The sequence below is a fragment of the Rhincodon typus genome, chromosome 30, assembly GCF_021869965.1.
Source record: "Rhincodon typus isolate 14 chromosome 30, sRhiTyp1.1, whole genome shotgun sequence".
Classification (NCBI taxonomy): domain Eukaryota; kingdom Metazoa; phylum Chordata; class Chondrichthyes; order Orectolobiformes; family Rhincodontidae; genus Rhincodon; species Rhincodon typus.
In genome coordinates this window covers 1,630,194-1,641,379 of record NC_063361.1, presented here as the reverse complement: position 1 = coordinate 1,641,379, position 11,186 = coordinate 1,630,194, and the positions used below count along the sequence as shown (strand labels likewise).

Below are 11,186 nucleotides of genomic sequence, written 5' to 3'. Positions count from 1 at the left end.
GTTCCTGAATGGCACATGACTCAGCAGGCAATGTGGCTCCAAAGCCAGCTGCTGGGATTAGCTTCACTTCCACAAGGGTCCTCCTCCATCACCTACACACTGAGTAAATAACTCCTGCATCACCAAATCATCTTTGTCTCTGGAGTGTTGAACTGTTACTATGAGGAAGTTGCTGTTGATCAAGAGCAAAGCGTTTTAAATATAGCAGCAAAACTGTAAAGGAAAGGCTCAAGGCTTTCAACTCTCCGATGGAACTCAGCAACTGTAAGACAAGATGACCTGCAGCCTTCACAACAATTATTCTGTTTGAGAGTACCTCTCCCTCAAATAAACTGCCAGTGAAAGCCTGGGAGTACACTCATTTACTGACAGATCCAGGATTGTCTCTCCAGGAGCAATATTTAACTGAATGATTTATTATAGTACTCAGGCTGATTGTGAATTAATTGCAATATTTAAAGAATAGCTGATTGCTGGTATGCACAACAAAAGAAACGTTTTCTAAAACAAATATCTTTATTTTGCTAAAGTAAATTGAAGCTTGGTACATATTCTGCACAGATCGAGGGGAGAGTTATTCTGTTGGCTCCACTTCATCTGCAGAGTTGGAATGGTCTGATAGGTGCTCAGCTTTATGCTTTGCCAGTTTTGCCATGAGTTCTGAAATAGAAAAGGTAAAATAAATTGTGGTATGTTGTTTTGTTTTACCCAGTATGCCTCTGATTCAATGCTCGAGGCAGCCTCAGTGCTCATGGGTCAAGAAGGAGGAAATAAAACCAAGTCCCAGTTCCCAATTCTGGTCCCTTATGCAGCAACTCCTGTTGGGGCAGAGAGTTTTCATTGATGTCAGGACCAAGTACGTTACAATGTCTATCTGCAGCTTGGCTCACTGTGTGCTGGGCGAGCAAGCGCATGGAGTACCAGGATGTGGAAGATCTTTGTCCCCATGGCCAGGGATATGAGATGAATTACAGTCTTCACCCTAGTAACAATAATTTACTCAGCAAGGGACAGATCTTGACATCTCTCTGGCATATTGGTCAGTACTGTTCACTGGGCTACAATGAGCCAAGGGTGGAACTTTCACAGCCCGACAAATTTGACAATGATTGTAAGCATGCAGCCTACTTTGGTCTCTTTGTTGATACAGGCTCTACACTATCATTTGAGTGTGACTTACAACAGAAAGCTGGAGTTGAATGCCTTAGGGAGTTAAGCAGAGGAAAGAGGTTTTGTGTTTTTCTTTGCCTAAATAAAGCAGCTGATTGGTGAATATTTCTAGTCCCTGAAGAAAGATCTTCAGCTTGTACTTCGGTCTCTAATCATTTTATTTCTCTTTCTTGTTGGTATAGGAGCGTACCCCCAACAGGGGACAATAACTCAAGAAGCAGGCAGGATTCAGGCAAGTGGAAGATGTTTATTCAAGCAAAAACCAGTTAATGCAGGGAGAGAATCAAACAATCTTACTCGAATCAGAGGGGAGATCAATGATACACTTGAATTTTACAAAGTACAGCATTTTTATTTACTTTGTGTTACAATACTCAAATACAACGTAGTCACTGTCCTTCCCCTTAATCCAAACACCCAGTCCCATAGGACGCCTTATCAATGAATGATAGGCATTCCTAAGGACAGCCTAGTCATTATACTAGTCATTGTAATCTCTGGGCCTTGGGATCTTTCTGTCCAGCTTATTAATTTCCATTCGAAAAGTTATTGGTTATACTCCTTCTAGTCTGTTCTAGATTTTCTTATCTTTAAGGGCTGTCTGAATTTTGTTATTCATGGTATTATGTGTGCCGCCTTTATCAAATTTAATCATTCCTTTCATATATAATTATATACGTAAAACAAAAATCAGTTACCAGCATGTGGAGGATCCTTGTCTCTATGGCTAGGGATCTGAGGTCAATTGCAGTCTTCACCCTGCTAACAATACTTTACTCAGTAAGGGACAGATCTTGCGATCTGGTTGTTGGTTTGCTTGCCGAGCCAGTTGATCCGTGGCATGCAGACGTTTCGTTACCATTCCAGGCAACATCATCAGTACGACCTCTAATCAAAGCGTTGGTGTTCTGCTCCGTTCCACATCTGTATGATTCTCCAGTGTGTTCCGGTTCTGTTTTTCAGCAGTGGCTTGTGTACGGGGTCTATTTCAAAGTGTTTCTTAATGGAGTCCTGTGTTGAGAAACAGGCCTCCGGAAAATCCCTTGCATGTCTGTTGTTTGCTTGTCCCAGCTGTTCTTACCCAAGCTGAGTCCATAGGTAACTTCAGATCCACACCAATGTGGTTGATTCCTAAATGCCCTTTGACATCACCTGGCAAAATACAGCTGTAACAAACTGTTACAAAGAAGAAAGCACACCATCATTCTCTGTACTGGGTAATATATACCAGGCTCTCCAATGACACCCACAGTCTGAGATTCAGTGTGTACTCACAGACTGTCCCTGAAAAATGATGCTCAAGAGGGAATGTGACACTTGGAAAGAAAACTCACTCCAAAAAACAAATATTGAGTGGCTACCACCAAATGCCAACTCACCATACTGCTGGAAGTAAAGGCATGAACGTGCACCTTTGGGAGTAAAGGCATGAATGTGCACCTTTGGCTGGGTTGAAGACTCCATTGGTCTGCTCATCACACACATAACAACGCTTGGATTTGCAGTAATGCTGCAGAGCACAGCTTTCACAGAAATAGTGTTTACATCCGATGATTACAGGATGGGCCAATGGACCAAGGAACAGCAGATGGAGTTTAATTTAGATAAATGTGAGGTGTTGCATTTTGACCTAGGGGTTCTGGTGCATATGTCCTTGCAGGTGGAGTTGCAGGTAGAGAGGGTGGCGAAGAAGGCATTGGTCAGTGCATTGAGTATGGGAGTTGGGACATCATGTTGTGGCTGTACTAGACATTGATGAGGCCACTTTTAGAATGGAAGAGAGCAAAGTGGGGCATATTTTAAGGGTAAGCGTTTAAGGAACACTGATCATAATATTATCAATTCTCAAACGGTTTTGGAAAAGGATAAGGAAAATCCAACCATAAATATACATAACAGAATCACAGATCTTATGGTGCAGAAGAATGGAATTTAGCCCATCGTTCCTGCTCTGGTTCTTCAAATGAGTTTCATTAACTAGTCCCAATCTCCTGGCTTTTTCTCCTGCATTTATGCATTATTTTTGTCCAAATAATTGTCCAATACCCTCTTGAATGCTGCAATTGAACATGCCTCCAGAGCACCTTCAGGGTATTCATACCCTAACTATGCATTGAGTGAAAATATTTTTTCTCACACTACTGTTGCTTTTTTTTCGCAAACATTTTACATCTTGCCCTCTCATTATTGTTCCTTTTATAAGAGAGAATATTTTCTCTCTATCTACACTATTCAGCTCGCTTGTGATTTTGATTCCGTTAATTTGAAAATCTCCTCTTAGATTTCTTCTCCACAAGGAGAATGGTCCCAACCTCTTCAAACTATCCTCATAACTGAAGATTTCATTTCTGGACCAATTCTCATAAATTGCTTCTGCACTTTCTCAAATGCATTCACATCTTTCCTATAATGTGATGTCCACAACTGTACACAATACTCCAGGTGTGGTCTAACAAGTGTTTTATACAAGTTCAACATCACCTCCTTGTTCTTTCCTTGAATGCTGCTACTATCAAAGCCAAGAACACTGTATACTTTATTAGCCGCTATCAACATTTATACTGCCACTTTCAACGATCGGTGCCCATACACCAAAGTCCTTCTCCTCTTCCCTTTAGAATTGTATCCCCTATTTTATATTGTCTTCCAAAGTTCTTCCATCACCTTACAGTCTCTGCATCGAACTTCATCTATCACCAATCCACCCACTCCTCCAATTTGTCAACATCCTTTTCGAGTCCCATACTATCCTGCTTTCAGTTTACAATTCTTCCAAGCTTCTTGTCATCTGCCAACTTTGAAATGGTCCCTGCACACCAAGGTCTAAATCACTGGTATATATTAGAAAAAGTAAGGGTTCCAATATCAACCCCTGGGGAACTGCAGTACAAACATTCCTTCAGCCCAAAAAATATCCATTGACCATTTCTCTCTATTTCCTACCACTCAGCCAATTTTGTATCCACATCTCTACTGTCTCTTTTACTCTTTATAACATTCCTCACAAGTCTGTTGTGTGGCACTGTATCAAATTAATTCTGGAAAATCCATGTGTACCACATCAACAGTGCCTTGTAGGTGGTAGATTGCCTTTGGGAAGTCATGAGGTGAGTTACTCACTGCATCCTAGCCTCTGATTTGCTCTTGTTGCCATGGTATTTGCATGGCTGGTCCAGTTCAATTTCTGATCAATGGTAGTCCCTAGGATATTGATAATGGGGATTCAGTGATGGTGATGCCATTGAATATCCAGGGGTGATGTTTAGATTCTATCTTGTTGGAGACGGTCATTGCTTTTATTATATGTACATATTATGACTGAGTTCTGTGAGCCTCAGATAGAAGACTGACTGAGCACCATACTACAGCAAACTGACAAACATCTATTAACTATTTATACTAGGATGGAGACATAGTACAGCAGGACTTCACTAGAATAGTCTTCCATCAGCTTCCAGTTCCACATGATCCAACATCATTCATCATGCAACTTGGCAATTCACACATAACTATCAGTCCTGTACAATACATCACCTCCTTCACAGGTAGTGAATTATAATTCCTAATATTCCACATGGAAATTTTTTAAAAAATTATCCTTTCATGGGAGGAGGTAGTTGTTGCCGTAATTGCCCTTGAACTGAATGTTTTGCTTGGCCATTCAAGAGGGCAGATAAGAGATAACCACATTACTGCGGGTCTGGAGCCACATGTAGGCCAGACCTGGTAAGGAGGGCAGTTTCCTAAAGGGAGCAAGAAACCAGATGGGTGTTTACAACAGTTGATAGTTTTGTGGTGACCATCACTGTTTTATATTTGCCTACTTTAATCTTTAAATTTCCTCTCACCAAGGTATCCCCACTGAGTGATTTGCTTAAGATGGACGCCCCCAATGTTTGGAGATGTTGACCACCAAAACTTTTTAATTCTTTCAAGCAGGTTCCATCTGTAAAACCTTGCTTTCTGCAATACTACATACCAGGAATGTCACGATTTACGAAGTGGTTGCATCACAAAAAGGCTTAGGCATGTGTATTTTGCAAGATGAGAAAAACTGTGACTCAAAAACCCCGACAACTGTGCAGCTAGATATTCTAAGATAGAATACGAGACATCACATCTGCTATTTAGCACCATGCTGCCTCACACCTACTTATTGACCAAGAAATTCATTTTTGAAACAGAGCATAAGCCATTGGAAATGAACTGCTGCAAACCGCTAATAAGGGCATTGCCAATTTTGCAGGGTCTAATTGTCAAGATGCAAGATTATGATTTGAAGTGAGATATGACACATGAACAGGCAGTGAATAGAGGGATATGGTAGGTGGGGTTAGATTGGAATGGCATCATGGACAGCACAGACATGGTGGGCTGAAGGGCCTGTTCCTGTGTTGTACTCTTTTGCGTATCTGCATGTATCTATGAGCAAGATCTCAGGGTGATTACATCTGACACACTGAGCAGACTACCCAACCCATACAAAGACCAAGATATTCCTTTTGATCTGCATATTGATGGTGTTGACTGTGAAGCTGAAGATGTTCTCAAGATTGACCTCAAGGTTCACACTTGGACCAAAATCAGTGTGTACAGTTGCAGTCGGTAACTGAAGATGAGCAACTACAGGAGTTGTAAAACAAAAAATCATTTAGGGACAGCCTGGAAGTTTTAAAAGAAGTACCTGAGAACATTCATTCATTGTGGCCATACCAAGCCAGACAAGATGTATCATGACAAGTCATTTTCAAGGGTAAACATGTCCTAATGCAAAAACCTTACACTTCCTTACACATGCCCAAGTTATGCCAGGGACACCTGACTATTGAACGCAAAAGGCAGCTAGCTTGTTAATTGTCCAGGATCAAATAGAGTCCGACAGTGGGTCACTGTGCACTGGAAATCATTTAATGACATGTGTAATAAATGGGGAGTGACCCATATCATCACCCCATTTCCACACTTGCTCATTTCCAGAATATATAGTACATACTTGCAAATCAATTGTCATTAAGGATTGAGCAGAAAAACTAGAAAAGCAAAATATTTTAACATTACATTGCTGCCTTTCGTGCAATACCAATGGAGAAGAAATTACCACCTCCAGCACAAAATATGTTCAAAAGGCAAGTGCAAATGACCTTGCCTAGCATCCTACTGACTAACCATTCCGACACACCGGATATTCTCTTTCTAATACAGAGAAGAATGGCAGAGGTCCACAATTAACAAGCAAGTAGAGAACCACCAGAACTGCACAGAAGTGCAGTTGGAGACTGCAAGTAGAGAGTGCATATCAGAAACACAAATGCAAGTACCTGGACACTGGCAAAGATTTCTAAATATGTAACCAGCTCAGATCATACAAAGTCATTCTTAGTCATGGTGCTACATTTGAAAGGATCAAAAACCAGCTCAGACGAATGTACGACATGCCAATCATGCACAAAATAATGAGGAAAACACTCTAATGATGATGATTGTGTGGCGATGTTAGATGACAGCTACCAGTAGCAAGACAATCAAGTTGTCAAACGGGTACAATAAAGGAGAGTGTATATCTTTCCAGACAGGATTGCAATAATCAGGTCAGGACGAATTGTCATTCCTTCAAGGCATTACATTGAAGTTTGAAATGTTAGTTTTCAAATCCTTTTGAACTATTTGTGTAATTATTGAATTGATGATATTTCCCCAAGTACGTACAGTCATTTCCCCATCTCCATGATGATTCCATTCCTGAGAACCCCCGTGAATGATGAAATTTGCAAGGGCAGAGCTCATTAAAAATAAGTTGAAATGGTTAAAAATATCATGGATATGTGATTTTATTCCAGCAAATGTTGATTTTTGTTGTTACTTATTTTTTGGTGCAGATAGGCGAATTTGCAATTCGTGATTTCACAGATACAGAGGATTTACTGTTACTTGGGATATGTTTGGAAAAAATGGGCTGCTGTCTTGTGTCTCACAGTCAGTATGACAGTACTCCTTTCAGAGACATGCTCATGATATCATCACAGTATCTTAGCATTAGATCTGAGGCTATAAAGATCTCATATTCTATGTTACATCTGATCACTTGAAGTATAATACTCTACTAGAAACCATACTCTTCTGATGTAAGCAAATTGCTTAATATTAGTCCAGGTACCTAAGTGCCTGAGAAATGTAATTTTAATTATGATAAAAGTCTGTTGGATTCTTCAACACTACAACATCAGCACTCAGTTTCTTACATTATGGGAGGGAACATAAACATTGCTGCATCATGTAAAACATCCTGTTGGAAGCAAACTCACATCAGTTAGTCATAGCTGGTCTGCAATGATGGAAGGGCCAAGTACATCAGTGCAAAAGACAAAGTTGAAGCATTTTCATCAATCTTCAGCCAGAAGTGCCAAGTAGATGTTCCATCTCAACTTCCTCCAGAAGCCCCCAGCATCACACACGGAACCAGCAGAAATAGCTATGGGCCCTGACAACATTCTGGTAACAGTACTGAAGACTTGTGCTCCAGAACTAGCCATGCCTCTATCCAAGTTGTTCCAGTACAGCTACAACACTAGCATCTACCAACAATGTGGAAAGTTGCTTAGTTATGCACTGTATACAATAAGGAGATCAAATTGAGCCTGAGAGATCTATAACAAGTCTGCACTAGTCAAAAACAACCAGCTAACTATTCTAATCCAATCTTTCAGCACTTGACCCATATCATTATGTGCTTTTGTACTTCAAGTGCACATCTAAATACTTCTTTAATGTTTTGAGGGTTTCTCCCTTTCCCACCCTTACAGGCAGTGAGTTCCAGATTCCCAACACTCTCTGGGTGAAAAAGTTTTTTCTTATATCTCAAATAAACCTGCTGCCCCTTACCCTAAATCTATCTCCCTGGACATTGAACCCTCCATCAAGGGGAAATGTTTCTTCTTGTCTATCCTATTTATGCCCCTCATAAGTTTATTCGTCGCAATCATGATCCCTCTCAACCTTCTCTGCTCAAAGGAAAACAACCCTACTTTATCCAACTATTGACCAATTACTATGCCAACAGCCTACCCTCAATCATCTGCAAAGTGATTGAAGTTGTCATGAACTGTGCTATCAAGTGGCAATTACTGAACAATAAACTGCTCACTGACCCTCGATTTGGATTTTGTCAGGCCCAAGCAGCTCCTGACCTCATTACAGCCTTGGTCCAAACATGAACGAAAGAACTGAATTCTAGAGGCAAGGGCAAGGGGACTTACTTGAGATCAAGGCCGCATTTGACAGAGTATTTCATTTCAAAGAATCCCTACAGTGTGGAAACAGGCCCTTTGGCCCAACAAGTCCACATCGACCCTCAGAGAATCCCACCCAGACCCATTCCCCAAACCCACCTAATCTACACATCCCTGAACACAATGGCCTGCACATCTTTGGACTGTGGGAGGAAACCGGAGCACCCGGAGGAAACCCACGCAGACACGAGGAGAATGTGCAAACTCCACACAGACAGTTGCCTAAGCGGGAATTGAGCCCAGGCCCCTGATGCTGTGAGGCAGCAGTACTAACCACTGAGCCACTATGCCACCCCATATGGTATTAGGAGCCCGAGTAAATCTAGAGTCCAGGGGAATCGGAGAAAAACATTCCACAGATTGGAGTCATACCTAGTACAAAAGAAAATGGTTGTGATTGTTGGAAGCCAATACTTTCAGCTCCAGTGTGCCTCCGCAGAAGTTCCTCAGGGTAGTGTCCTAGGTCCAACCATCTTCAGCTGCTTCATAAATGACCTTCCCTCCATCATAAGATCAGAAATGGGGATGTTGCCTGAAGATTGCACAATATTCAGCACCATTCATGCCTCCTCAGATACTGGATCAGTCCATCTCTATCCAGGGTTAGGCTTATAAGTAACATTCATGACACACAAGTGTTAGGCAATTACTATCTTTGAGAGAGAATCTAACCATCATCCCTTCACATTCAATGGCATTACCATCTCTCAACCACCTCCACTAACAATATCCTGGAGGTTTATCATTGACCAGAAGAAACTGAACTGGACCAGCCTTATGCATACTGTGGCGGCTGAAGATAGTCATTGGCTAGGAGTTCTGTGTAACTCACCTTCTTACTCCTTAAAGCCTGTACACCATCCACGAGTCAGGAGTGTGATGAAATATTTTCCAGTTGTCTAGACGAGGCAGGTCCATCAATACTCAAGAAGCTGTATCTAGGATAAAGCAGCTCATTTGACTGACGCTTCTGTTATGGACCAGACCAAACCTCCTGCTATAAATATATCAAGGAGATAGCCTAGACTTTAACTTTAATCTTATTTAAAGGCAAGTGTAATTCCAGATGTAATTCGATTGGTCACACTATTGGGCTTAAAGCAACACACACTTTATTCTTAGCCGCAGTTAAGAGGGTACAAGTAAATGAAAGAAGAATGGTTTAACTTTAATTCTATTGGAATAATACAGAATAATAAATTATTAACTACTTGCTACTTTGGGCAGCATGGCGGCTCAGAGGTTAGCACTGCTGCCTCACAGTTCCAGGGACCTGCGTTCAATTCCACCTCAGATGACTGTGTGCAATTTGTACATTCTCTCCATGTCTGTGTTGGTTTCTGCTGGGTGTTCCAGTTTCATCCCCCAGTCCAAACATGTGCAGGTTAGGTGGATTGGCCGTGCTAAATTGTCCACAGTGTCCAGGGATGTTTAGTCTACGTGGGTTAGCCATGGGAAATGCAGGGTTATAGAGTAGGGGGTGTGGGTCTTGGTGAGAGGGTCAGTGTGGACTTGATCGGCTGAATGGCCTGCTTCCACACTGTAGGGATTCTATGATCTGAATAGCAACTGTTCCAATATAATAACATTGCATAAATACACCTGTGGCAAAGGCAAAGTCAGGAAAACAGATTGTCACACATGCAAATCTGGCAACAGAAAGTCAACCCAAGCTTTTTGCTGTAACAGAGAGAAAGATGCCGCAGATTCGTCAATGAGCTTCAAAACCCCAGCAACTGTTAAAAGCTAAACTAAAACCCTGATTCTGTGGGAACCTGACTCCACCCACTCATGTTGTTTCTATTGTTCTGACTTTAAAAAAGAACCCAAGGCCTCACAAGCTGGTTACTTTATTGGCTTGGAACAGAGCACTCACCACCTCTGTCTCAACTTCTCTTCATAACAAAAAGAATAAAATACACCTCTTAAACACCACCACCTTCAAGTTCCCCTCCAAGTCACTGATCATCCTGTCTTGGAAATATATCGCTATTCCTTCAGTGTCGTCGGGTCAAAATCCTGGAATTCCCTCCCTAAGGGCATTGTTGGTCAACCTACAGCATGTGGACTGCAGCGGTTCAAGAAGGCAGCTCACCAACACCTTGTAAAGGCCACTTCGGGTAGAGAAATAAACCTTGCCAGCCAGCAACACCCATTTTTAAATAAATAGGCATAGATTATTAAAATGTTGGTATGGATAGGATGGGCAATGCTCCTAACACATTGCTATTCTGCAGCACAGTTACTCAGACTGGTTTAACTCATCATTCCCAGCCAAGACGCAGGATTGAACTCAGACTTCCGATGGCTTTGGGATGTGGAACCTCAAGAGCTGTCATCTCATGATGACCGATAAACACAAATCTAAACAGCGCACTCTGGGAGGGAAATAGACGTAAGTGAAAAAAATCACAGACTTTTCTCCATCCTTCTGTATTTCTCAGATCCGTGAATGTTAGAAGTCAGAATTCAAATTAGTTTCAGATTCCATCTTAAGAGGTTTTCCTACTTTCCTTGCTAGCATGCAAATACTGCCCATACAAAACGTTGTCTCAATCCTGGGCCTGCAGTGGTGGGAGGTGGGGATGACAAGTGGAAAGAGTGAGCTGAAAGTCAAGTCCCATTACTACATGAGTCATTACAAATACAAAATATGACCAATTTAAAGACTACGACGGTTAAATTGCCTAACTGGGATCACTATCTAAGATAAAAGAAAATCACATCAGG

The 11,186-nt window shown here is 41.5% G+C and overlaps 1 long non-coding RNA gene across 1 annotated transcript; it reads right to left on the bottom strand.

Moving 5' to 3' along the window:
• Window positions 1-502: 502 nt before the first annotated feature.
• Window positions 503-2,733, bottom strand: LOC125486600. The gene is made up of 2 exons (XR_007265241.1): window positions 2,611-2,733; window positions 503-660 (listed from the first exon to the last, which is right to left on the bottom strand). It is a non-coding gene; the product is annotated as an uncharacterized LOC125486600 (long non-coding RNA).
• Between the last annotated feature and the right edge of the window lie 8,453 nt (window positions 2,734-11,186).